This window comes from Callithrix jacchus, chromosome 12 (assembly GCF_049354715.1).
Source record: "Callithrix jacchus isolate 240 chromosome 12, calJac240_pri, whole genome shotgun sequence".
Classification (NCBI taxonomy): Eukaryota; Metazoa; Chordata; class Mammalia; order Primates; family Cebidae; genus Callithrix; species Callithrix jacchus.
Window position 1 is genome coordinate 37,993,023 of NC_133513.1, and position 26,545 is coordinate 38,019,567.

Here is a 26,545-nt window from a genome sequence, read left to right on the forward strand (position 1 = left end):
AGGAAATAGCCCATATGTCTTCAACAGGTAAATTATTACAATGGAATAATATTCAGCTATTAAAAAGGAGTGAACTATTGACACATGCAACTGTAACGGCCAACGAGTGTTGGGTTTTTTTCATTCCGTGATTGCCTAGTGTGCAAATAAAGACCACAGCACTGTAGTAAAGAGAGAGTTTAATAAACATGAGGCAACCCACGCAGTGTGGAAGCTGGAGTTAGGACGCAAATCAGTCTCATCCAAAACTCCTAGGCTAGCGGTTTTCAAAAGCAGTTTGGGGGAAGAGTTGGCAGTGGCTAGGCTTGCTGCTGATTGGTTGCGTCAGAGACAAAATTATAGGGGATCAAAGCTGTTCTCCTGCATGCTAAATCGCTTCTAGGTGGGGCCACAGGTGCAGGCTTGGTGGGTCCAGATGGAGTAATGGGGCCCAGGTGAAACTATGAGTTTCAGACATGTAAAAAAACACCTGAACTGATATCTTGAAAGGCCAATCTACAACAGTGGTGTAATCTGAAGGAATGGCTGGCAATTTATGTCTGTACCTTAGCAGAATCAGGCTCCTCTCCACCCCCTCGCCTGATGACTTCTCATTACCTTTACAGAGATGGTTGAGTTTGGGGGAAGGGTTATTATTACTTAAACTACAAATGTCTTCCAAAGTTAGCTTGGCCCAAAGCCCAGGAATAATTAAGGGAAAGGCAAGATGAAAGGTGGGTTAGCTTTCTCACTGTTATAATTTTTTTCACGGATATGTTTGCAAAGGTAGTTTCACAACGACTTGGAAGAATCTCTAAAGAATTATGTTATCTGGACAGGAGCTTCTGTTCCCATGGAGTTGGGTGCATCACTCTTCTGGCATGTGGAGGTGTCACCAACCTTGATACTCCTCAAACCCCTTGGCTACTGCCCTGTGCATTGCTGTAGCCTCATAATGGTGCTTAGCCCTGCCTTCTAGTAACATGACAGCAATCTCATGCATGTTTTTGGAAGTTGCATAATGTAGGGGAGAACAGCCATTTTGTTTTGTTTTGGAGATGCAGTCTCCAGGCTGGAGTGCAGTGGCGCGAACTCAGCTCACTGCAATCTCCGCCTTCCGTTTTCAAGTGATTCTCCTGCCTCAGGCTGGGATTACAGGCGCCCACCACCACGCCAGGCTAATTTTTGTATTTTTCATAGAGACAGGGTTTCACCATGTTGGCCAGGCTGGTCTCCTACTTCTGACTCTGTGATCCACCCACCTCCCAAGATGCTGGGATTACAGGCGTGAGCCACCGCGCTAGGTCGGAGCACAGCCATTTTGATTGACAGCATTCACTTGAGCACCTTTTCCCAGAAGGGCTTTTACAATCTCATCTTGGCCAGCAGAAGCCGCAATATGAAGAGGAAACCAATCTGCATCGTCTTTATCAGTCGCTGGCACTTCAAGTTGCAACAAAAATTCAACAATTTCTGTATGTCCAGCGGAGCTTGCCCACTGCAATGCAGTTCTGCTGTCCTGATGGAGTCTCCCTCTGTCTCCCAGGTTGAAGTGCTGTGGTGCGATTTCAGCTCACTGAAACCTCTGTATCTGGGTTCAAGTGATTCTCCTGCCTCAGCCTCCCAAGTAGCTGCGACCTTAGGCACATGCCACCATGCCCAGCTAATTTTTGTACTTTTAGTACAGATGGGGTTTTACTATGCTGGCCAGGCTGGTCTTGAACTCCTGAGCACAGGTGATCCACCCGCCTTGGCCTCCCAAAGTGCTGGGATTACAGGTGTGAGCCACCATGCCCAGCCGAGCCTTTTGAAGATATCTTTATGTATAAGCATTTGAATATATATGTAAATATTTGACAGATATATTTTTATAAAATGACAAAAGAAAGAAATTAACATTTTGTAAAGTGAATAGTACATTCCTGGAACTATGCTAGTAACAGGTAATGATAATGACCTAATAATAGTAATATTAATACTACTACTAATAATAGTAAATCATTACCTCATACTAATAATAGTAAATCAAAATGATCATACCAGAAATAAATGGCAGGAACTGAGAGCAGAAGAGGCGCATTAAGACTCTGCAGTATCACAAATAAGTGAGGACAGTAATGAGAGAGAAGTCATCACTAGTTTATAATATCTACATGTTTTAGAGCACAATTTAAAATGTTAGTGACATTTCTGCTACGTTTGCTACATAACATTAACAACTTGCTTAATAAAGCACCAACAGATGTCATTCAGAAAATTACATATGCTGTGAACTTTGAAAGTTTAGGGATAGAAACATAATTTTAGATTCTCTAATTGTTTTATAGTGGTTAAAGAGAATGTAAAGCATGATTACATATAGAAAAGATTCGAGTGGCTGAGCCTGGGTGTTTGTGCAGTTACTATTGTGATGGATGTTGCAAAGTTGCTGTTGGGACTGGCGTCGTTTTGCTTTCCCACACAGCTCATGGGAATGCGTATTTCCCAGACCCTCCTCACCCACCCACTGTGTTAGCAAACATTTTGAACTTTGTCAAGCTACATGAAAAAGTGGTAGACCTTTCTCTTAGGAGTGCAGTATCAAGCATTTTTTATATGTTCAAGAATTCATTGCTTTTCCTTTTCTGTGAATTCTATGTCCATATCGTTTGCTCACTTTTCTCTTGTCTTATTGGTGTATTTCGCATTCAACTGTGGGACCTCTACTCATTAAGAACTTTGGGGCTGTGTGATGTGTTGCAAAGCATTTCCTCAGTTTGCCTTCTGATTTTGCTTTGGTTTTGCCATGTAGATTTTTATGTAGTTAAAATATCAGTCTTTCTTGGCTTCTAAGTTTTGTGTCCTAGTTAGAGTACTCTTCCCCACTCAGAGATTATGTTTGAAATTTTTTCCATGTTTTCTTCTAGTACTTTTATGGGTTTCATTTTCACATTGAAATCATTGATCTACTTCTAATTTTTTGATATAAAATGTGAGCCAGGAAACCTAGTTTTAAAATTTCAAATAGCTAGCTGCCCAGGTGTCCCTGCACCACTGATGAACAAGTCCATGCCTTGTGCCGATCTGGAGTGCCTGCCTGCTCACCAAGGCCTGGCATGGTGGCCCTGTGGGTTTCCTGTCCTGCCGGCCACGTCACACGCTGTTACCATAGGTTCCACTCATGATGGCTTTTAAATACATTTTTATGTCAAAGAACCCTTTTCTGTTTCTGTCCACCTTGAGATAAACTGGGATTATTGGGATGAGATGGAAGAGGAGAGATGTTTTTGTAAAATTGAATTCAGAACTGATTTGTTAGCTTGGTGCTTTTCATATGAGACCTTCTAATGAATTTTCATGAATGCTTATTAAAAGAAAAGCCTGTGGGGCGGGGTGGGGGGGGAGAAAAGATATTCAGTATTCAAAAATTACGTGACATAAAGTAACAAAGTTAAAAAAGAAACAAAAACAGATCAATTATTCTGAATCAGGTACTAGTTTGCTAATTAAAGAAATTTTAGAAAAAGCTTTTACAAAAATACAGGGAGGGAGAGAGAAGGAGAGAGAAGTAGAAAGAGAGAAAGAGATATCTGAAAAGTACATGGGCTTGAAGAATTTCATAGTGCTTTCTTGAAAATGATATCAGTGGAAATAAATACCAATTATATAAACAAACTTATTTAAAGAAAAAAAAATTATGTTATCTAAAAAAAGCCAACCTGAATGGCTAAATATTATATAATTATACATATATATTATTATATTATATATATATATATACCCCCACACACATATACATACATTTCTTAAAATGGAAAATTCTAGAAATGGAGAACAGATTAGCAGTTGCAGCAAAAGGGAACTGGATGTGGATATAAAAGATCAACAACAGGGAACTTTGTGGTGACGTGAATGTTTTGAATCATGATCTTCTCGATGTCAACATCCTGGCTGTAATATTATATTATATTTTACAAGATGTTGCCACTGTCTGGAAACTGGGTAAATGGGACATGGATTTCTCCCTATTATTTCTTAAAACTGCATGTGAATCTACAGTTATCCCAAAATAAACAGTTGGTTTTTTTGTTGTTGTTTTTTTTTTTTTAGAGAATTTCTCTTTGTTTTCAGTACAAATTAAGGAAACCCACTCTCTGGGAGCCACACTTTGCTCACTGGGATACTGGCTATGGCTTAGGCTCAGAATTCCATCTTGACAGAACAGCTGAGTCTTCTTCCCTTATGGGTTCTTATGGTCACTTCTTCCAGCTGGATTGCGGGTTTACTAGAATGTGGCTCAGAGTTCTACATCCAGAGATGAAGGTTCCCATTGTCAGCACTCTCAGGAATTCCCTGTCTTTAGGACGTTTTAAAATTATGTAAGTTCTTTTTTGGAAACATAAGAGACACAGACATACCTGTCCTTAACAGACCATAACCCCTAGGGTAGCTTATAGTCAAGCCTTCTCAGATATAACAATCTAAATCACCCAATACTCTTTGAAAGTCAAGAATTCTTTCTAAGGGCTGAGGTCACAGAAGAAGTGAGGGATGATATGGGATCCACAGAAAGACAACTGGGAAACCTTCGCCACCAGATGAGTGAGGAGAGTGAAGCCCACGGCAGTGACCAGGAGGAAGCAAGTCCTCAGCCTCATGATGGTGGGGTCATGTGGGGGCTTGCAAATAGCCAGGACATCACAGCCATGAGGAGGAAGGCTGCAGCTTCCAGAAACATAATGGCAAAGGCTTGTATGAAACAGGCAGCAAAGGAAACAGTTTACCTGCCTAAAAGAAAGATGATCAGCAGCTGAGGAATAATTGCAGCCATAAAACAGCATTCATAGAAGGAGAAACTGCTGAGTAAAATATACATAGGTGTCTGGAGGTGATGGTCAGCCAGGTAATGGTGATTAGGAATGTGTTTCCCATGATGAATGCCAGCAGGTGCACCAGGAAAAGGACATACCCCAGGGGCTGGATGGCAGGAAACTCCTCCAGGATAAATTCCTGGACTGCTGTCCCAGTTCTCATCTCCATCTTTATCTCCATGTCTGCATCTGTCATCAACCCTTTTCGATCTTCTAGGTAAAAAATATCACTGAAGACCAAATAACTTAATTGATGGCCAAATTTTTTTTAAAGCACTGCTTACAGTTGCTATTCTGAATGAGAAATCATTTTCTATTTTCAGAACATTTTATTTTATTATTGTGAACATTTTGCATTATTAAATTATAAACACTGAAGGTTTATTTTTTGGTTTGTTTTGGAGAACAATTTTTATGTGCAATTTAAGTTTTCTAGACAATAATATTTTTGAATAATACTCCATAAGGTGAACAATGCAAAATAAAAATCATTATTTTTCTCAGACAAACGAATAACAATGAAGGCTGTCACCCCCCAGATAACATTTTTTCATGGGGTCACAGTTTTAATTTTGACACTTCAGATATGACATGTGTTCTATAAAGCCCTCCTATACATTGACTTTAGCCCTCTGAAAATAGGAAACATGAAAAAGCTGTGTTCCTATTACTGTGCTCCAACCCAATTATTTTCCTGAAGTTCATTTAGCTTGAAATGAACTTCATGGGGTCCACAGAAAGACAACTGGGAAAGTTGTCTTTACTCAAGACCCTAGAGTGAATCTTAAAGCTCACTATCATAGCATCTCATAACTACCCAGTCCATGAATTTAACAGAAACAATGTCTAAAGATGGGAAAAAAATCATTACATAACCTTGTTGTTCAGACTCAATGGATAGGCATATAACAGGTGAATAGGTATTCCTCTTATTCTACCAACCTAGCAGAATGGAAGTGTTTTCTTCTGCTGTTAGTCATAAATTACTCTTCAATACTCCTTATTTTGGGCATATTATTATTACATTGGAAGATTGTGGTGGAATTACAATTGTGCCTGGATGCCCGTTGCAATCCCTAGAGGACCATAAATTGTTTTAAAAAGCCAAAACCTAGGTAGAAACCAGATGAACTGATGTACAATCTTTGGGAAGGAGTCTGGTCATATGCTGGAAATTAGTGCTCTAGTGAATAAGATACCATAATCAAATTGTATTTGATTGACTTGTTTGATTTGGCCAAACCCATTGCTTCAACTTCCCTCTTAGACCAGCCTCTGGTTTAAATATTTAACCCATTAGATTGCAAACCATCTCATCCCCATGGTCAAGTACTCACCAAGAAGCAGCTCAAAGGAAATATAATTTCTGTGATCATATGCTTCTCTTTTCTTCCAACGAACCAAGACCTTTCTCCTAGGCTAATGGAAAGAAAAAGGGAAAAGCTAGACCTTTTCCATAAAAAGTCAATAATGGATGCCTTATGTCAAATCAATAGGAAATTGTTAAGGTCAGTTATTTTCAATGAAGACAGAAATTTCCAAACCCTGGAGGAGTAAGAGTCCTCGTTTTCCCCTATGGCAATCTGGCTGATAAATCCTAGACATTAAGATAACAAAAATGCCCCAAATATGCATTAGCATTTGCTGGTGTAACTATTTAGAATTCTTGAACATAGTCTTATTAATTCTATGGAACATGATGACACAGTCAGTTATGATGAACATCAAATTTGGTTGGACATGCATCCATCCCAAAACAGACTCAGGAAAAGGAGATCACAAAGGCCAAATTTACTTGCTTATAGACATTGTTAGCTACTTTCCTGCTGAGTAGGTGAGCATCACTGCAGTCATAAATGAAAATATGTTTAAATTTCCGCGGGTAGCACAGGATTACTTGCTATGACCAATGAAGGCACACAAGGTCTGGAAGGACGAATCACCTGTCATCAGTGGCGTGTGAAAAAAGGAAACAGGAACTAAAATTGCAACAGATTCTCAGGATGTTATTTAATTGTTCACTGTTTAAAATGGGAAATTTCAGCAGAAATATATTGTAATTACCATTTCACTGCATATGGTAACATACTGCCATATTTACTATTCTCAATAGTCAACATGGTCCTCTGTGAAAGTCTTCAGAGGTAGATTTGGGCATGACTGTCCCAGGGTTATACAATTTGTAAAATACTTAATTACATATATTGAGAAAGAGAGGCTTAAGCAACAGAAATACTTTTTTGAAATTGTCATTGCTTTTTCTCTTATTTTCCTTTTTTTATTTGTTTTAATGTGGCATTTTCTTTATGGAGGTATAATTTACATACTGTAAAATACACAAATCTTAATTGTACAGGTTGATAATTTTTATTTATGTAAAAAGCTATGTAACTACTACTCAAACTATAAAACATTCCCATTTCACTGTAAATTTTCTTCTGTCCCTACCCAATCAATAGCACACACCAGAGGAAAACAATTCATTTTATTTATATCATCAAAAATTAATTGTGCTTGCTCTTCAGTGGAATACAGCATGGGCTTCTTTCTTCTCTGGCTTATTTTGTTTTATCAACATGTTTCTATGATCTGTTAATGCTCTTCCATGTGTCAGTAATTTATTTTTCATTTTTTTGGAACAAAAGAGAATATCTATTCTATTCTATTTTTACCTTTAATTTTCCAACTTTTAGTTTAGATTCAGGGGATATATGTATAAGTTTGTTACCTGGGTATATTGTGTGATGCTGAGGTTTGGGGTATGAATGATATAATCACGCAGGTACTGAGAATAGTATCCAAAAGTTTTTCAACCCTTTCTCCCTTTCCTCCATGTCCCCTCTAGCAGTCTGAAGTGTTAATTGTTGCCATCTTTGTGTCCACAAGTACCCAGTATTTAGCTCCCACTTAAAAGTGAGAACATGAAGTATTTGGTTTTCTCTTCCTGCTTTAATTTCCTTAGGATAACGGCCTCCAGCTCCATCCATGTTGCTGCAAAAGACATGATTTTTAATTTTTTTATGGCTGTGTAGTATTCCATGGTATATGTATACCACATTTTCTTTATCCAGTCTACCATTGATGGGCATTTAGGTTAATTCTGTGACTTTGCTATTGTGAAGAGGGCTGTGATGAACATGGAATGCGTGCGTCTTTTTGTTAGAATGATTTGGTTTATTTGGGATGTACACCCAGAAATGGGATCTCTGGGTCAAATGGTAGTTTTAAGTTCTTTGAGAAATCTCCAAACTGCTTTCCTTAGTGGCCGAACTAATTAATATTCCCACCAAGAGTGTGTAAACAGTCCCTTTTCTCTGCTGCCTCACCAACAACCGTTGTTTTTGACTTTTTTTTTATTATTGGTAGGGGTTTTATTACTGATTTAATTTCAGAATGTGTATGGTCAGCTCAGTGTTTCAACTTCTTCCTGTTTCAATCTTGGGAGATTGTGTTTCCAGGAATATATTCATTACCTGTAGATTTTCTAGTTTGTGTACATAGAGGAGTTCATAATAGTCTGTGAGGATCTTTTTAATTTCTTTGAGTCAGTTGCCATGTCATCTTTGTTGTTTCTAATCGTGTTTATTTGAGTCTTCTCTATTTTTTCCCTGTTAATCTAACGAGGCGTTGATTGACCTTGTTTATCCTTTCAAAGAACTTTAAGATTTTTTATTCTTTGTATGGAGTTTTGGATCTCAGTTTCACTCAGTTCCACTCTGATTATTTATTTTCTTCTGCTAGCTTTATGGTTAGTTTGTTATTGTTTTGTTTTGTTTTTTGAGACGGAGTTTCGCTCTTGTTACCCAGGCTGGAGGGCAATGGCGAAACCTCGGCTCACCGCAACCGCCGCCTCCTGGGTTCAGGCAATTCTCCTGCCTCAGCCTCCTGAGTAGCTGGGATTACAGGCACGCGCCACCATGCCCAGCTAATTTTTTGTATTTTTAGTAGAGACAGGGTTTCACCATGTTGACCAGGATGGTCTCGATCTCTTGACCTCGTGATCCACCTGCCTCGGCCTCCCAAAGTGCTGGGATTACAGGCATGAGCCACCGCACCTGGCCTGTTACTGTTTTTCTAGTTCTTGTAGGCATAATATTAGATTATTAGTTCAAGATCTTTCTAACTTTTTGAGGTAGGCATTTAGTGCTATAAGCTTTCTTCTGAGCACTGCTTCTGCTTTTACTCCATTCCAGAGATTTTGTAGTATGTTGTGTCTTATCTCTGTTCTCGTTTACTTCAAGTAATTTCTTGATTTCTGCCTTGATTTTGTTGTTTACCCAAAAGTCACTTAGAAGAGCAAGTTGTTTAATTTACATGTGATTGTGTGGTTTTTAGAGCTCTTCTTGGTATTTACTTTTATTTTTATTCCACTGTGGTCTGAGAGTACGGTTGATATTTTGATTATTTTGTATTTATTGAGACTTCCTTTATTGCTGAACATATGGTCAATCTTGGAGTATGTTCTGTGTGCAGATAAGAAGAATGTATATTCTATGGTTGCTGAATGGAGGATTCTGCAGATATCTATTATGCCCTGTGTTGGTCAAGTGCTGAGGTTAAGCCCAGAGACTTTTTGTTATTTTCTGCCTTGATATTCGTCTAATGCTGTCAGTGTGGTGTTGAAGTCTCCTACTATTATCGTGTGGCTTTCTAAGTCTTTTTATGTCTAGAAGTACTTGTTTTATGAATCTGAGTGCTGCAATGGTGGGTGCCTATACATTTAGGATAGTTAAGTCTTCTTGTTGAATTGTACCTTTTATCATTATCTCGTGTTCTTTGTTTACTGTTGTTGCTTTAAAGTCTGTTTTATCTAAGAATAGCAATCCTGACTGTTTTTTGTCTTCTGTTTTTGTGGTAGATCTTTCTCTAACTCTTTACTTCGAGCCTTCATGTATCTGTTTTTTTTTTAAGGGGAAATGGAAGTTTTTATTAGTGAAATAAGTCAGTTTATTTGATTTCCAACAAGGCCTTTTTCTCCTATAATTGAGACAAACCATTTTACACTTTATAATATAGCTTAGTTTTTAGTATTTTCAAAAGGGAAAGATTTTGGGTGGGGGGAATTTAGGAAATCAAATATTTTAGAGAGAGTAACTACAGAGTTACTTTTTCAATTTTAATACAGTAACAGCCTTGTCTACCAGGTACATTACCCAGCGTTTTTTCTTACAAGGAATCTATCAAGTACTAGCCAACAAATAATCTACATTTAAAAACTGAGGGTAAAAGGTTTATATTTAAATAGAAACAAGCATTGAAAATACAAAAATCACATGTCTTTAAAAGGCAATTTACATAGTTCAGTGTAAATTATTAATTAACTTTATGTTCCTTAGGATCCTAGCAAACACTCAGTTTACTGTATTTCAAGCTCAAACTGCACTCACCTGGCTATAAAGGTAAATATCACAATGGAATTGGGCCAATTTGACTAGGGAAAAAGATCACCTCAATATTACACATTTCCTTTCTTTAAAAGCAGGGATTAAGTCAGGGCCATCTTGGTTCTGAATCTCTCCATTTTTGTTGGGAGAAAACTAACCATCTCTTTACTAAGTTCTAGCTCAGTTTCTAATTCCTGGGCAGCCTCAGGATGCTTTTCACAGTAATCAACAATAAATTTGTAATCTTCCAATGATGTTGCCATATTTTCCAGCTCTTTCTTGGGATCTGCGGTAATGATTTTGCCATAGAGATGGGCAACTCGAAACTTTGCTAACATGGCGGGGCGAAGAACATCTTCCCATATATGGTCAGAAATACTTTATTTGGGTCTCTCAGAGAGTCTAAGAAGAGCTGGTAGTACCTCAGTGTTAACTTATTAAGATTATTTATTTTTTTTACAATGTGTGAATCAGGGTCCCTTAGCCTGTCAGCAGTGGCGACCTTCAAATCCATATCATAGTAAGCATGTGCAATTTCAAACTGGATCTGTCTGTTGACCAACAGATAATACTGTGGATTCAGGTCTACAGTTAGGGGCTCTAGCATGGCTATTCTGCGTTTATGCATCTTGCACTGTCTCTCCATGTCAGTTTCAAAGAATGCAAGCATCTTAAACAGAGCACTGTGGTCTTGGACAACTTCAATATGGTCAGTGACATTACCATCAATCTGAAAGAACTGTTTGGCCTCAAAGACATAGTGCTGACCCAATAAGAAAAGTTCTCTGGCTTCTACAAAATCTAAAGGTCTCAAGTAGCTCACTTTCTATTCTACTGCAGAGATGGCATCACACAGTTCACCAGTTCCAAACTGCAGAGCTTTTTTCCGAATGCTTTCTTACTCATCCAGTTCTTTTTTCCTTAAAGCTCTAAGTTCAGACTGTTTATCAAGGTCAAGCTCTCCTATGTTGTCCTGCATAGAGAGTTGGGCATTCTGCATGAAAGTCAAACAATATGTGATCCAGCATCTTATTATTTCCCCCTTTCTTTGATGATAAAGCTCTGGCACTTCTCCTTCAACTTCAGGAGTGTCTTCTGTGGCTGAGATCTTTCCAGTTTGACCAAAAATGACATTAGCAGCTGATAAACAGTGCCTGGCCTCCATAAAGCATAGCTTATTGATGTAAAACTGTGACAAGGTAGCAGCATTGATAGTCCACTCTATAGGATGGTAGGCATTGTGCTCAAGCTGGCGCTGTAGTGTACTGTGGCAATAGTGAGCAGCCCTCTCAAACATTTCCAGATGCTGGTAGACTTGAGCTAGGTAATATAGGTTATAAGTATAAACCTTTTCTAATCTTTTTGATCTCTCTTGTTCAGTAAGTTTCTCTTCTGCAGGAAGAAAACATTCAGTTGGATAAAGAGGACTCCCAACCTCTTTCATATATTGATTATATAGTGCTTCTGTTGACTCTAGGTAAGCCTGTGTAGTTTCAATTTCTTCTCTTTCAGAAAACAAGATACCCAGGTTATTCTGGATGCAGAGGGAGATGCAGTCGTGCCAGAGCCGGTACCTGCGCAGCAGCCGCAGGCATTTCACCAGGTGCTCCTACCCCGCCGACAGCTCCTCGGTGTCGATGTGGTTCACCTCGAGATGGAGCTCGATGACCCCCAGCCTCACCGCTGGCTAGCCTACCGGCCCCTCGGGCTCCACCACCTCAGCCGGTAGCACCAGGACGTGGTCATCCGCCCCCGGGAGGTCATCTGCCTCAGACGACTTATCCTCGTCCTCAGGCGCCGGGCCGAGCAGCGCGTTGACCTCTTCCAGCATCGCTCGGGTGCTGTATTTGGACTTGTACGGTTCCTTCTCCGGATTTTTATGCAGTTCCACCAGCGACAGGGCCAGCGCCGCCTGGAATTTCTCGCAGACTTTGGCCCACGGAACGTTCGCCATAGCGGCCTCTACTGCCTCGCTTGCATGTATCTTTATGTGTGAAATGGATCTCTTGAAGACTGCTGATGAATGGATCTTGTTTCTGTATCCAGCTTGCCACTCTGTGCCTTTTAAGTGAGGTATTTAGACCATTTATGTTCAAGGTTAATATTAATATTTGAGGTTTTGATTCTGTCATAAAGCTGTCTGCCGTTTGCTTCGTAGTTCCTATTGTGTTTTTGCTTTGCAGTGTCTGCAGGCTATGTGCTTAAGTGTGTTTTGTAGTAGCAGGTATTATTCTTTTGTTTGCATGATCAGAACTCCCTTAAGTATATCCTAAAAGTCTGGTTTAGTGGTGACAAATTACTTTAGTGCTTTCTTGTCTAGAAAAGATTTTATTTCACCTTTACTTATGAAGGTTAGTTTGGAAGGATATGAAATTCTTGGTTAGAATTATTTTACTTTAGGAATGCTAAAAATAGGTTCCCAATCTTTCCTGGCTTGAAAGATTTCTGTTAAGAAGTTTTCTGCTAGCCTGGTAGGGTTTGTGATGCAATTTCTTCATGCAGCTCTAAAGCAAGATCGTTTGTTTCCGTCTTTCCTCACAACATCCTGTTCTCCCACGACATTAAAGGCTGGGCTGGGAGACAAAGCGAGGGACGCCTACTCTGGCTGCCTCCCTGGCCACTAAGCTCCTGATTGCCTCAGGCTCAATGTGCAGGAATTCCTCCCCCGTCATTCACTCACTAGTGTGTTTTAAAAACATATTTTGAGTGCCTACTGCCGTAGGTGCTGGGGAAACAGCTGTGACTAACCATCTCTGACATTCTGGAGTGCCCATCCTTACAAAGGAGACCTCTGCTCCCAGCACACCAGTGGTAGATGTGTCCGCATAGATCTGATTCCAGTTCAAACTCAAGATGACCTCTTACTCCTACTATGTTACAGATTTAAATATTTTTAAAACATTTGTTAAATGGCATTTCATGGGGATATACTTTCTTATTTTCTTTCTTTCATTTTTTTTTTAATTGGGACAGTCTCCCTCTGACTGTCTCAAAAAAAAAAAAAAACCCTCCATTTTTTGGGCAACAAAGGCCCCCTGTCTGAGAAACCCAGCCAAGCTGAAATGCAGTGGCTCAATCTTGGCTCACTGCAACTTCCACCTCTCAGGTTCAAGTGATTCTCCTGCCTCAGCCTCCCAAGTAGCTGGGACTACAGGGCAACAAAGGCCCCCTGTCTGAGAAACCCAGCCAAGCTGAAATGCAGTGGCTCAATCTTGGCTCACTGCAACTTCCACCTCTCAGGTTCAAGTGATTCTCCTGCCTCAGCCTCCCAAGTAGCTGGGACTACAGGCATGTGCCACCACGCCTGTCTAATTTTTTTGTATTTTCAGTAGAGATGGGTTTTTACCACAGTGGCCAGGCTGGTCTCAAACTCCTGACCTCAAGTTATCTGCCCGCCTTTGCTTCCCAAAGTGCTGAAATTACAGGTGTGAGCCATGGTGCCCAGACAGATGGTAGGCATAGTTTCAAAAATAGATATAGTTTCTGCAATTAGAAAAATGCAGAAAAGTGGGCCAAACACAATGACTCATGCCTGTAATCTCAGCGCTGTCAAGGCCAAGGTGGTCAAATCACTTGAGGCCCAGAGTTCAAGACCAGCCTAGCTAAAATGGCAAAATCCCATCTCTACTAAAAATACAAAAACTAGGTGGACATAGTGGTACATGCCTATAATCGATTGCACCCTGGTGGCAGTGTTTTCAGTGAGTCGAGATCTTGCCACTGTACTCCAACCCGGGTGACAGAACAAGACTCTGAGAAAGAAGGAAATCAATAAAGCAAGCAAGAAAGAACGAAAGAGAGAGAGAGAGAAAGAAAAAGTAAGAGAAAATAGGCAAAAAATTAAAAAAGAAAGAAAAATGCAGAAAAGCATAAAAAAGAAAAAAAATCACTTCTACATTCATATTCAGAGATAACGACTGCTAAAATACTGGTATATTTTCTTCCAGCCTGGTTTTTACCACCTGTATATAAAATAGGAAACACGTAACACGTCCTTGGCTATTAGCTCCCTTTCCTTCAGAAGGACTTGGGAGGACAAAGGCTCTTCGCTGAAAATATAATGAAGGTCTTTTTGGAAGGGCCATTTCACAGCCTCTCTCAGGGTAACCAAGGGAGCCTCCTCTAAAGCATAATGTGTTCTTTTTATTTTTCGGACTGGCCCCAAAAGGCAGGAAGCAAGCCAAACAGGACACAGGCACAGCGTAACAATGTGTTGTACTGACTCCCAGGAAAAAGGGAGGTGTGCTCCTAATTATGAAGCTGTTAAGGAAAGGGCTCCTTCCTCATTGTGGGTTTGGGCACGGTCCCTGACAGTTGGTCCTAGTGTTTGTCCTTGGGAGATGTGGGTGGCGATGCTTGACGTAACAGGTGCATATTTTAAGGAGGCAGAAGAGCCTGAGGGTCACACTAGGGGGGATCTTGCCAAGAAAAGTTGACCCAGTGGTAGTGTCCACCTGGACTCTTGGCATCTGAGTGCCAAAGTCTCTCCCAGCCCAGAACCCACAGTATTGTGTTCACTGGGGGGCTTCCTGACCATTCTGCTGAAGCCCAGGGGCTGCTCAAGATGAAAGACTCAAACTAGGAGAAAGGCACTGGAGCCATAGAAAGGGATGGAAGTGGGACAGGAGATCCTGTTGCTCAGACAGGGGGCCTCTGCTGCCCAAGAGGGAATGGAGGATTTTTTTTTTTTGAGACAGAATCTTGCTCTGTGCCCAGGCTGGAGTGCAGTGGCACAATCTTGGCTCACTGCAACCTCCACCTCTCAGGTCGAAGCAATTGTTCTGCCTCAGCCTCCTGAGTAGCTGGGATTACAGGGAAGCGCCATCATGCCTGGCTAATTTTTGTGTTTTTAGTAGAGTCAGGCTTTTGCCATGGTGGCCAGGCTGGTCTTAAATGCCTGACCTTGTGATCCACCCGCCTCAGCCTCCCAAAGTGCTGGGATTACAGGTGCAAGCCACTGGGCCCAGCACAGAATGGAGGTGTTAATAGATGCATCACCACAGGGAGGCTGGATCTGGGACATGCCCTCAATTACACCCTCTGTGAGAGGCCTGTCAACACATTGCCATCTCTTTTTTTTTTGAGACGGAGTTTTGCTCTTGTTACCCAGGCTGGAGTGCAATGGCGCTATCTCGGCTCACCGCAACCTCCGCCTCCTGGATTCAGGCAATTCTCCTGCCTCAGCCTCCTGAGTAGCTGGGATTACAGGCGCGCACCACCATGCCTAGCTAATTTTTTTGTATTTTTAATAGAGACGGGTTTCACCATGTTGACCAGTATGGTCTCGATCCCTTGACGTCGTTATCCACCTGCCTCGGCCTCCCAAAGTGCTGGGATTATAGGCGTGAGCCACCGCACCCAGCCAGCCCATTGCCATCTCTTTGGATTTTGGGGAGAAATGCTAATCACTACCTTCAATTAGGCAAATCTTCCTCGACTGCCCAAATCAAAGTCCCCAAATGATGTTGGGACAGCCCAGATTGTAGTAGGGAGACAGAGGCCACTGGAAGGGAGCTTTGTCTTCTGGGAAAAAAAAAAAACAATAACTCTGTATCTGATACCACAGAGACCTGGTTTTTGTGGTTATTGTCTAATGGGAGGAAAGAAAGAATGTTAGGACATTAGAAAGGAAAGACACAGAGCTAAGCTGTACAAGAAGGACAATGTAGTCAAAACGCACTCCCTAGTCCTACAAAGAACATTGTCAATGTGTACATAATAAGGTAGCCTCTGTTTATTGATTTAACCAAAAATAGAAATAGAGTTACATGGGGAGAATGAAGAGAGGGGAGGGTGAGGTAAGAGAGCTAAATCACAATCTATAGGAGGTAAACAGGCAATGCCCAAATTTAATAAACTGCAAGTCTGAGTGTCTGCCCGGGGAGCAATGAGGTGTGGTCAGAGGTGGCACAAAGCAGTGCTTCAGCAGCATCTTCATCATCACCTCACCACCATTCATCATCGTGCCTCCTATTAGTACTCTTAGCCATGTCTGTACACAACATTTACCAAAAATTTATACACCTATAAAGAAAAAGTTCCCCAACCATCTGTAAAATGAAAATGTGCCTTCTGGGATAGCTGCTGTAGGAAGCAGGTGTCCTGGGGCTTGGAAGGGGCTTGGAGGAGAGGGGCCTCCTGTACTGCCTTACCGTCCCTGTGCTGCCTTGGAGGATGAGCAGCAGCCAGGGCCCAGAGACTAGCCACCCAGCAGGTCATGCTTTTCCAGCCATCCAGCAGGGAAGAGCTCCTGATGCTGAGGACCCCCAGAGAGGATCCCTCCCGAACCATGGGTCAGAACCTTCTTCTCTCTACCTCCACACCTGAGAGGCAGCTGGCCCTCACTGGGGAAGGCCAGGTCAACTCTCCTGTTTCACACAGCTCTGTATATGGCTTTTTCCACTTAACATTATCTTGTGGGGTTTTTTTTTTTGCAGTAGGTATCTTTTGGAATTTGGTGTAAATGATATCTGGTCTTATCATGTGGCTAAACCATGTTAACGGCATATCTAAAACACAACACTGTGCTGGCTAAGAGTGCAAGTGCGTCAATCCTATTTTCCGGGCTAGAACCTGGGTTCTGCCACTTTCCAACTGTGTTTCACTGGGGGACACACAGCTGCAGCTTCTATCTCTGTAAAATGAGGTAATAAGAGCACCTGATTCACAGGGCACCTGTGAGATTTAAATAAACACCTGCAAAGTGCTCAAAGCAGGACCTGCTGCTAAGTAAGCACATAATACATTCTAGCTATTACTGTTTTTTAGCAATCCCTGCCGGATTAAGTGGCTGGTGCCTGAAATCCCAGCTAGTTGGAGGCTGAGGTAGAAGGATCCCTTGAGCTCAACCATTTGAGCCAGAAGTAAGCCATGACTGTGCCACTGTACTCCAGCTTGGATGACAGAGTAAGACCCTGTCTCTAATAATAATAATAATAATAATAAGCTATCCTCATTTTATTTTATATACGTTTTCATTTATTTGCAGACAGAGTCTTGCTCTGGTGCCCAGGCTGGAGTGCAGTGGTGTGATTTTGGCTCACTTTAATCTCTGCCTCCGGGTTTGAGCAATTCTCCTGCCCTAGCCTCCTAAGTAGCTAGCTGGAACTACAGGCACACACAACTAAGCCTGGCTAATTTTGGTATTTTTAATAGAAACAGGGATTCCCCATATTGGCCAGGCTTGCCTTGAACTCCTGACCTTTGGTGATCTGCCTGCCTCAGCCTCCCAAGGTGCCAGGCTTTCAGGCATGAGCCACCACACCTGGCTGCCATCTTCATTTTAAATACAGGGTTTCTTTTTCCTGAAGTTCACGTTAATAAATCTCCTTATACAATTTTCATGAAACTTAATCACACATAGAAATTCATATTCATTAAAGAAAAAAATAAACAATGCGTATGGGCAAAAAAAGAAAACAAAAGCTACTTGGAATATTACCTTCTCCCCCAAAGATAACCACAATATATTTGGTGTATATATTTCAAATCTCTTTCCTTCGCATGTGTGTATATACATATGAATAATACACATACACATGCATATATACACATACACACACAATATATTTGTACATGACATACACATGTAACTCCTTACAAAAATTTGTTTTGTGATACTCTTTTGTAGTTTTCTTTTTACCAGTTAAGAATAGATCATTTACAAGACAGAAAATTGATAACAATATCCGGGACTGGAACTAAGATCCAGAACAAATAAACTCAATAGGGCTCTCCATTTTAAACACACAAAATATACATTATCCACAAAATCTAACGATATATCTAAAGATATACAAAGACTCAAAACAAGGGGATGGAAAAAAACCAACCAAATGGAGAGCAAAAATAAATAAATAAAAAGCAGGAGTTGCAATTCTCACCCTTAATAAAATAGATTTCAAAGCTACAAGGATGCAAGGGTAAAAGGATTAATGTAACAATAAGAGATCTTAACACCCAGATACATAAGACACATAATGAGATTTAGATTCAACGAGACAACAAATTGATAACGATATCCAGGACTTGAACTCAGAGCCAGAACAAATAAACACAATAGAGGTCTCCATTTTAAACACATAAAATATGCATTAATCACTTTAAACACTCAAAATATTGATCGGCCATTATTGAAACCCATTTTAGGAATGAAGTAATATTCCTTTTTCCCTCTTTTTCTTTTTTCCCCTTTAAAAAAAAAAAAAAAAAAGCACAGCAAGTAGGAAGTATGAGTTCTAGTGTTCTATAGCAAAAAAAAAAAAAAAGAATAGATCATTTACAGTTTTCTTATTCCATTTAAGAAAAAAGTCAGGGAGGCCGAGGCGGGATCACGAGGTCGGCAGATCGAGACCATCCTGGTCAACATGGTGAAACCCCGTCTCTACTAAAAACTACAAAAAATTAGTTGGGCATGGTGGCGTGTGCCTGTAATCCCAGCTACTCAGGAGGCTGAGGCAGGAGAATTGCCTGAACCCAGGGGGCAGAGGTTGCGGTGAGCCGAGATCGCGCCATTGCACTCCAGCCTGGGTAACAAGAGCAAAACTCCGTCTCAAAAAAAAAAAAAAAAGAAAAAGAAAAGAAAAAAGTCAACAATATTTTTAACGGCTGCCTAGTATTCCTTTTCACATTTGCATTACTCCTTGTTAGTACCCATTGTCCATCACAAACAGCATTTTATTATTCCAAGTTTTATGTGTGTGCTGAGAAAAAAAGTTCTCTGTCTACTCAGGTCCAAAGAGTATAGCTTTTAAATCTCTCTGTAATGATCACAGGACAATCTCTACTGTGTATAATAATGAGAAACACTTAGATGTGCCATTTAAAAGTTTAGCTATCTCGTCTGGTTTATGTCTCATATTATTCTGCCAATATTCAGTCTCCTACTTCTGAAATCAGCCTCTGGGCTGATGGGAAGCACAGATGTCTTCAGCAGGCGTCCCAGCTGTGTCCCCTGTCACATCTGGCCATGGAGTGGAGCAGGCACCTTGGCCTCATGGGAGCCTCCCTGTGCACACTCCTGCAAGCCCTCCAAAGCTAGACCATTTCATCATCAGCCTCCTGGCCTGTCTAGACTAGTGCTTTCAGATTTCAGCATGCATGCAAATCACCTGGAAAGTTTGTGAAAACAGACTCCTAGGCACCACACCCAGAGATTCTGATCAGTAGGTCTGGGGTGGGTCAGAGTGTTTGCACTTCTAACAAGCTCCCAGGTGAGGCAATTTCCAACCTCACACTTTGAATACCCTCACCTACGTCTCCACCACAGCCTTGCTGTAGAATCACTTTGCTCTTTCCAAGGTAGTACCTTGGCTGGTTACTGGCTTTCAACTGAGCTCCCTCCCTACACATTACTAGAGCTTAAGAGATATATCCTAGATTCCTGCATTTCCACAAGGGAAACAAGTGGGGAAGCGGGGAGTGCTTCCTGCAGCCCTTCCTCTGGGGACATCGAATGCTGCCTCCTCTCCCCCGTGTTGATGTGGAGTCTCCTTTACAGAGGTCCTTCCAAAGCACCAACTGGGAGGAGAAACACAAGCCCCTTACTTCAGGCTTTTGCTCCAAAGTAATTTTTATCTGCCATCTTCCTCCATTTTAACATTAAACCTGAATGTGGAGAGAGGTAGACAAGGACACTGTAATCTGACATCCTATGCATCTCTTTCTTACTCCTCACAATCCTCCCAGAACCGGAAAGCCTTTCTTCTGTTTCCCCTCTTGTTCGGAAGAAACTCCTTCATTGTTAATGCCGCATTTTGGGGTGTGTGTGTGTGTGTGTTAGACATTTGGCCACCTTCCCTGGGGCCATAATGGCACAGTGGCTTCTGGGGAATATAATTCATAGAATGTTAAAAATATATAGTTTATTGTTTGCAAAATGTCTCTGGTAAACATAGTAATCATGTTTTATTTTTCTTCATTACATTTGCCAGACATTTGTCTATTTTTTCATGCTGCTTTTTTGGTTTTACTTATTAATTTTACTTTTTTCCTATTTTCAGACTCAATAATTGTTACCTTTATCATATAGGGGAAGAAAAATATTTTTTCTTCTACCCTTCTAGGTTTTCTCTGGGATCCTGTATTAAAAGGAAGATTAACAAACAGAAGTTTATTAACACATATATCTAATACACAGAGGTGAAGACATCAAAGACATGGCTTTAAGCTAAAACAAAGCAAGAAGGAAAGGTGTGAGGGAGGCAAGCTATGGGAAGGTGATCAGAAAACCAGGTGACCAGGTGAGGTTACGCAGATTGAAGTTGGAGCCTTCTCCATGGACTAGAGTATTTGAGGTTTCGTTTGTTTGTTTGTTTTTTCTTGAGACCAAGTCTTGCTCTGTCTCCTGGACTGGAGTGCAGTGGCACAATCTCAGCTCACTGCAATCTCCACCTCCTGGGTTCAAGTGATTCTGCTGCCTCAGCCCCCCAGGTAGCTGGAACTACAGGCATGCACCAACATGCCCAGCTAATTTTTGTATTTTGTGTGTTTCTTAAAAATATATTTTTAGTAGAGTTTTTCTTGTTTTTTGTTTTTTTGTTTTTTTTGTTTTTTCAGCTTTTCAACTTCTATTTTAGATTCGGGGCATATGTGCAGGTTTATTAGATGGATATGCTGCATGATGCTGAGGTTTGGGATACAACTGATCCCATCACCCAGGTACTGAGGATAGTGCCTAATATTAGTTCAACCCTCACCCCACTTCCCACTCTAGTAGTCCTCAGTGTCTATGCTGCCATCCTAATGTCCACGAGTTCCCAGTGTTTAGCTCCCACTTATAAGTGAAAACATGCAGCATTTGGTTTTCTGTTCCTGCATTAATTTGCTTAAGGTAGTGACCTCCAGCTGCATCCACGTTGCTACAAAGGACATGATTTCATTCTTTTCTGTGGCTGCCTATCTCGTGATTCAGAGCCATCCTTCTTTTCCTGGTACAGAGAAGAAGACACTCTTACGAATGGAGATTTTCTCTATACTTTTAAATTTCCTTTACCAAAAAGTAACTTATACTCTTTTTCGGAGCTTCTCCTGTGGCCACTGTTTCTGAAAATAATCAGCTCAAAATAATCCTCATGCCAGAGAAGCATATTTGGTGCTCTACCTTCTGGTTTCCTACAGTCTTATTTGGGGGTAGCATATTCTGATCTCCTACAGTTATGTTCTTCATTTGTAAATTTTTTTCTTGTTTTTTGTTTTTTGTTTGTTTTTGCATCTTGAATGGAAAGTTTCTTTTGTTTTTATCATTTTGAACTTTAAAGATATATTTCGGCCGGGCGCGGTGGGTCAAGCCTGTAATCCCAGCACTTTGGGAGGCCGAGGTGGGTGGATCACGAGGTCAAGAGATCGAGACCATCCTGGTCAACATGGTGAAACCCCGTCTCTATTAAAAATACAAAAAATTAGCTGGGCATGGTGGCGCGTGCCTGTAATCCCAGCTACTCAGGAGGCTGAGGCAGGAGAATTGCCTGAACCCGGAGGTGGAGGTTGAAGTGAGCCGAGATCGCGCCACTGCACTCCAGCCTGGGTAACAAGAGCGAAACTGGTCCCCCCCACCAAAAAAAAAAGATATATTTCACACTCGCATAGAAGTATGTAATGTACAGGGCCGCGGCGCCGCCGCAGCCGTCGCTGCTAGCCTGGGCCCTCCTCCTGGCCACCCCCGCCCCCGGGCCGGGCAGTGAGGAGCCGCGGCGGTGCCAGCCCCTCTCCCCGGGCTGCCGCGGTGGCGGCAGCAGCAGCAGCTGGAGCTGTGGGGCTGTCACCACCGCCCGCCCCGCTCACTCGCCGATCCCGACCTCCCGTCTCCGCCTCGCCTCCCGCCCAGGATGAGACTTCTGTGAGCAGCGAGGATTTTTATATGTGCGCGTCCACATGGATGTCAGCTGACCTGCACCTGGCCTCCAGCATGAGCCCCAGCCAGGACAAGAGGATGCGGAGACCGCAGAACCTCCACAGTCAAGAGGGCTATGACTCCTCCTTCGAGGGTACCAGCGGCAATGGCTCCCCCACCCTGAACTCATCCACTTCGAGCAGCACGCAGGGCGACCCTGCCTTCCCCGAGATGAATGGCAGCGGTGCCGTGGCCCCCATGGACTTCACCACAGCAGCGGAGGACCAGCTCATCAACCTGTGTGACAAGCTCCCACCAGCCACGGCGCTCGGCACACCCTCCTACCCCTCCGACGGCTGCGGCACTGACGGGCTGCGGAGCCGCGTCAAATACGGGGTGAAGACCAACCCCTGAGTCCCCCTCTTACAGCCCTGGGAGCTACGATTCCATCAAGACCGAGGTCAGCGGCTGCCCCTAGGACCTGACATAGGCCTGGCTTCCACGGCAGATGACGACGACGATGACCACGATGCCCATGAGAACAATGACAAGATTAACGAGTCTGAAGGCATGGACCCTGAGCGCCTTAAGGCCTTAAACATGTTTGTGCGTCTCTTTGTGGACGAGACTCTGGTGTGCCCATCTCCAAGCAGCCCAAAAAGAAGATCCAGGCTATCACTGAGTCGGGCAGTCGGCAGTTCCCCGAATTCCAGGAGTGAGCCCGCAAGCGCATCGGCACGTACCTCAAGTCCTGCCGCCGCATGAAGAAGAACTGCATGGAGATGACCAGACCCACGCCACCCCACCTGACCTCGGCCATGACAGAAAACATTCTGGCAGCTGCCTCTGAGAGCGAGACGAGAAAGGCAGCCAAGCGGATGCGCCTGGAGTTCTAACAATCCTCACGGGATGAGCCCGTAGCCCTGGATAAGCAGCACTCGCCGGACTCCGTAGCCATCACCCACTCCACCTACTCACTGCCCGCCTCCTCCTTCTCCCAGGACCCTGTGTACGCCAATGGCAGCCTCAACTACAGTTACGGCGGGTACTGGGCCTTGAGCAGCAACCTGCAGCCCCCTGCGTCCCCTCCAAACAGGAAGCCACAGTAATGGGCCCACCGACCTCAACATGAAAGGCGGAGCCTCGACCACCTCCACCACCCCCACGCCCATCCCCTCCAGCACCAGCACCAGCAGGCCCGTGCCCACCGCTCAGCTCAGCCCCACGGAGATCAGCGCCGTGCGGCAGCTCATCTCGGGCTACCGGGAGTCTGCTGCCTTCCTGCTGCGCTCTGCAGACCAACTGGAAAACCTCATCCTACAGCAGAACTGACCCCACTGGACCTGGAGTGCACTGTCCTAGGGAAGGAGGCTGTCCCAGCCTGGACCCAGCTTCCTGCCTCACCACTTGGTACATTTTGTGTTTTGAAAGAGGTGGGATCCAAAAGAGCTGTTTCTAGCCACACTCCAAGCACCTGACACTTTGGGCACAAGGACCCTTTTTTTTTTTGGAATCTCACCACAGGGGTGCTCTGACCTGCTTGGAAGAGGCCAACGGGACAACTCTGGAATGGTTGGGGTCTCCCCTGACAAGGTGCTGAGGCTGCAGCTCTATTTAGAATCACCTTCGTGGACCCTGATGTTAGAATCCCACCCCCGATCATTACTTTTCAAGTCTTAGGTGAGCATATTTATTGAGAAAAACAAAGTGGACCCTTTCTTCCTCTCCCCTTAGTAATTTATTTTTCTGAAAATGGATTCTTTTGTGTTTGTACAAAAAAAAAGGAAGTATGTAATGTACAAACAGAACCATGCCATAGGTGCTGTTTTTACCATAGAGGCCCTCTCTGCCACCCCCACCTCCACCATTTTCTGCCCATTAGCACCATACCTCTCATCTTTCTTCTTATATAATGAAACATCTCAAACTAGAGGTTTATTTTTTATTCTTTTTTTTTTAGATGGACTGTTTGCTCTGTTGCCCAGGTTTGAGTGCAACGGCTCAATCGTGGCTCACTGCAACTTCCACCTCCTGGGTTCAAGTGATTCTCCTGCCTCAACCTCACAAGTAACTGGGATTACAGGTGCCACCACTACCCCCAGCTAATTTTTGTATTTTTTAGTAGAGACGTGGTTTCACCATGTTGGTCAGGCTGGTCTCAAACTCCTGACCTCAGTTGATCCACCTGCCTTGGCCTCCAAAGCGCTAGGATTACAGGCATGAGCCCCTGCTCTCAGCCTAGAAGCTTACCTTTTTATATGGTTTGACTGTATTCCATTACTTCAACAGGTAGCATTATCACCGTCTTTTAATTTCCAAAGACATGGAAACCCTGCTGTAGCTTGAGCCATAAACAATGTGAATTTGGAGACAGTGCACATTTAGATCTATCAAGATTGTGCTTTGTTTCTTTCCTCCTCTTTACTGTCTCTTCCTTTTCAAATGAGGCGAGTCTAAATTCTTTTCTTCGGGCTGGGCGCGGTGGCTCAAGCCTGTAATCCCAGCACTTTGGGAGGCCGAGCCGGGTGGATCACGAGGTCAAGAGATCAAGACCATCCTGGTCAACGTGGTGAAACCCCATCTCTACTAAAAATATAAAAAATTAGCTGGGCATGGTGGCGCGTGCCTGTAATCCCAGCTACTCAGGAGGCTGAGGCAGGAGAATTGCCTGAACCCAGGAGGCCGAGGTTGCGGTGAGCCGAGATCGCACCATTGCACTCCAGCCTGGGTAACAAGAGAGAAACTCCGTCTCAAAAATAAATAAATAAATAAATAAATAAATAAAAATAAATCCTTTTCTTCCACAGAGGAAGGAGGACGTTAAGAGAAGGAGAGACTAGGCAGTGAAATGAAGAGGCAGTGAAATGACTACCAACTTCCTGGGGTTTTCCTGACCCATTCTCCTCCATCAACTGGATACCAACCAGCCTCGAGATTCCTGATGATATGGTTAGGCTTTGTGTCCTCACCCACATCTCATCTTGAATTGTAATCCACATAATCACCATATGTCAAGGGAGAGATCAGGTGGAAGTAACTGAATTGAGGGGCCAGTTCCTCTCATGCTCTACTCCTGGTAGTTTGGGGGAGGAAACCCTGCAAGAGCCAAGGAAAGGGTCTGAAGCCTCAGGATGTCTCATATAAACACAGAATTAGAAAAGAATTAGAAATATAGTTATATAGTTATTCCTGTATATATGTAATCATAAATAATCACATAGCTGTTCAGATGTAATCATAAATATATACATCTATATAATCATATAATCTTTAATCTTACTAATAAGCCTCAGGTCATGAAGTATTGGACTGAAGTAACATTGGAAAAGACATTGTCTTGATCCTAAGACAAGATGCTCTAAGTCCTCTGTCATGCCTGCATAAGGGCTGCTGGAGGACACCTCGGCTGTGAGACAGTGTCAGCGCTGTAAAACCCCCCACTGTTCAGCCAGCTAGGAAAGGAGACATCCAATATGGCCGAGTCATCTCCTTCCTCAAGAGAGTGAGGAGAAAACTCCTCTCTTCCAAGCTCTTGTGACAGGTCTGATGCTGTCAGCGAGGCCCACAGATATCCGGGGACTTAATTGTCTCTGTGTGGTTCTGGCTTCAGCGGGCACGTTCCATGTCTACTTTCAAGTTCTGCTTCTGCACCTGGTTTCTCTTTTTCTCAGAAAATAAGAATTAATAATAGTAACATAATCTTATTGTCCTTGATATTTCTGACAAATATTTGAAGAGGGCTGACGCATTAGGTTTTCTCCTCGTCTGGTCTACTTGAAAGTCCTGGGCCCCCTATCTCCAAAACACGTGATTTACCTGACCCTATCACTGGCCAACATTACCTCACCCTACCTTCCCTGCCCCCTGCTTTGTACTCAATAAAAGTTGGAGCATCCAGATACTCAGTGCCACTGCCAGACTCTGCACTTTGGCAGGTAGTGGACCCGTGGGCCCAAACTCTGTTTTCTCTTTCTTGATGTCTTGTGTCTTTTATTTCCACAGTTTCTCATCTCCATACCAGCAGAGAGGGACTCACGGGACCCTGCAGGGCTGGACCCTACAGGTAGTGAGTTCTCACAACATCGCATGGTGTGGGAGGGGCTCTTCCCTCTTCCCTTGGCACTTCTCCTACCTGCCGTCTTGTGAAGAAGCTGCCTCGCTTCCCTTTCCTTCCACCATGAGTGTTAGTTTCCTGAGGCTTCCCCAGAAAACGCTGAAATGTGAGTCAATTAACCCTCTTTCCTTTATAAATTACCCAGTCTTGGGCAGTTTTTTATAGCAGCATAAAAATGGACCAATTCATCTGAGATTATTGCTTCTGTCCTGGATGTCTGAATCAGCCTCATAACCTAGCATTGCCCCATATTTCAGTTGAGGTAGTCATGTACTAGCAGGTAGTAAAGAAAAATTACTTAAGACACTTGTTAAAGATGGTAGGAAGGCTTCTCTCAAGAGGAGTTACTGCACTGAAAGTTTTGCAGTGGGGAGGAGAGAGATCAAGC

General features: G+C 42.8%; 2 pseudogenes across 1 annotated transcript; one reads left to right on the forward strand and one right to left on the reverse strand.

Annotated features, from left to right (window-relative positions):
* Window positions 1–10,278: 10,278 nt before the first annotated feature.
* On the reverse strand, window positions 10,279–12,185 carry LOC100411572 (KIF-binding protein pseudogene; annotated as a pseudogene). Its single transcript, XR_624447.5, has one exon. The product of XR_624447.5 is annotated as a KIF-binding protein pseudogene (transcript).
* Window positions 12,186–22,014: 9,829 nt separating this feature from the next.
* LOC144578633 (nucleolar protein 4-like pseudogene) lies at window positions 22,015–23,510 on the forward strand (annotated as a pseudogene).
* Window positions 23,511–26,545: the final 3,035 nt, after the last annotated feature.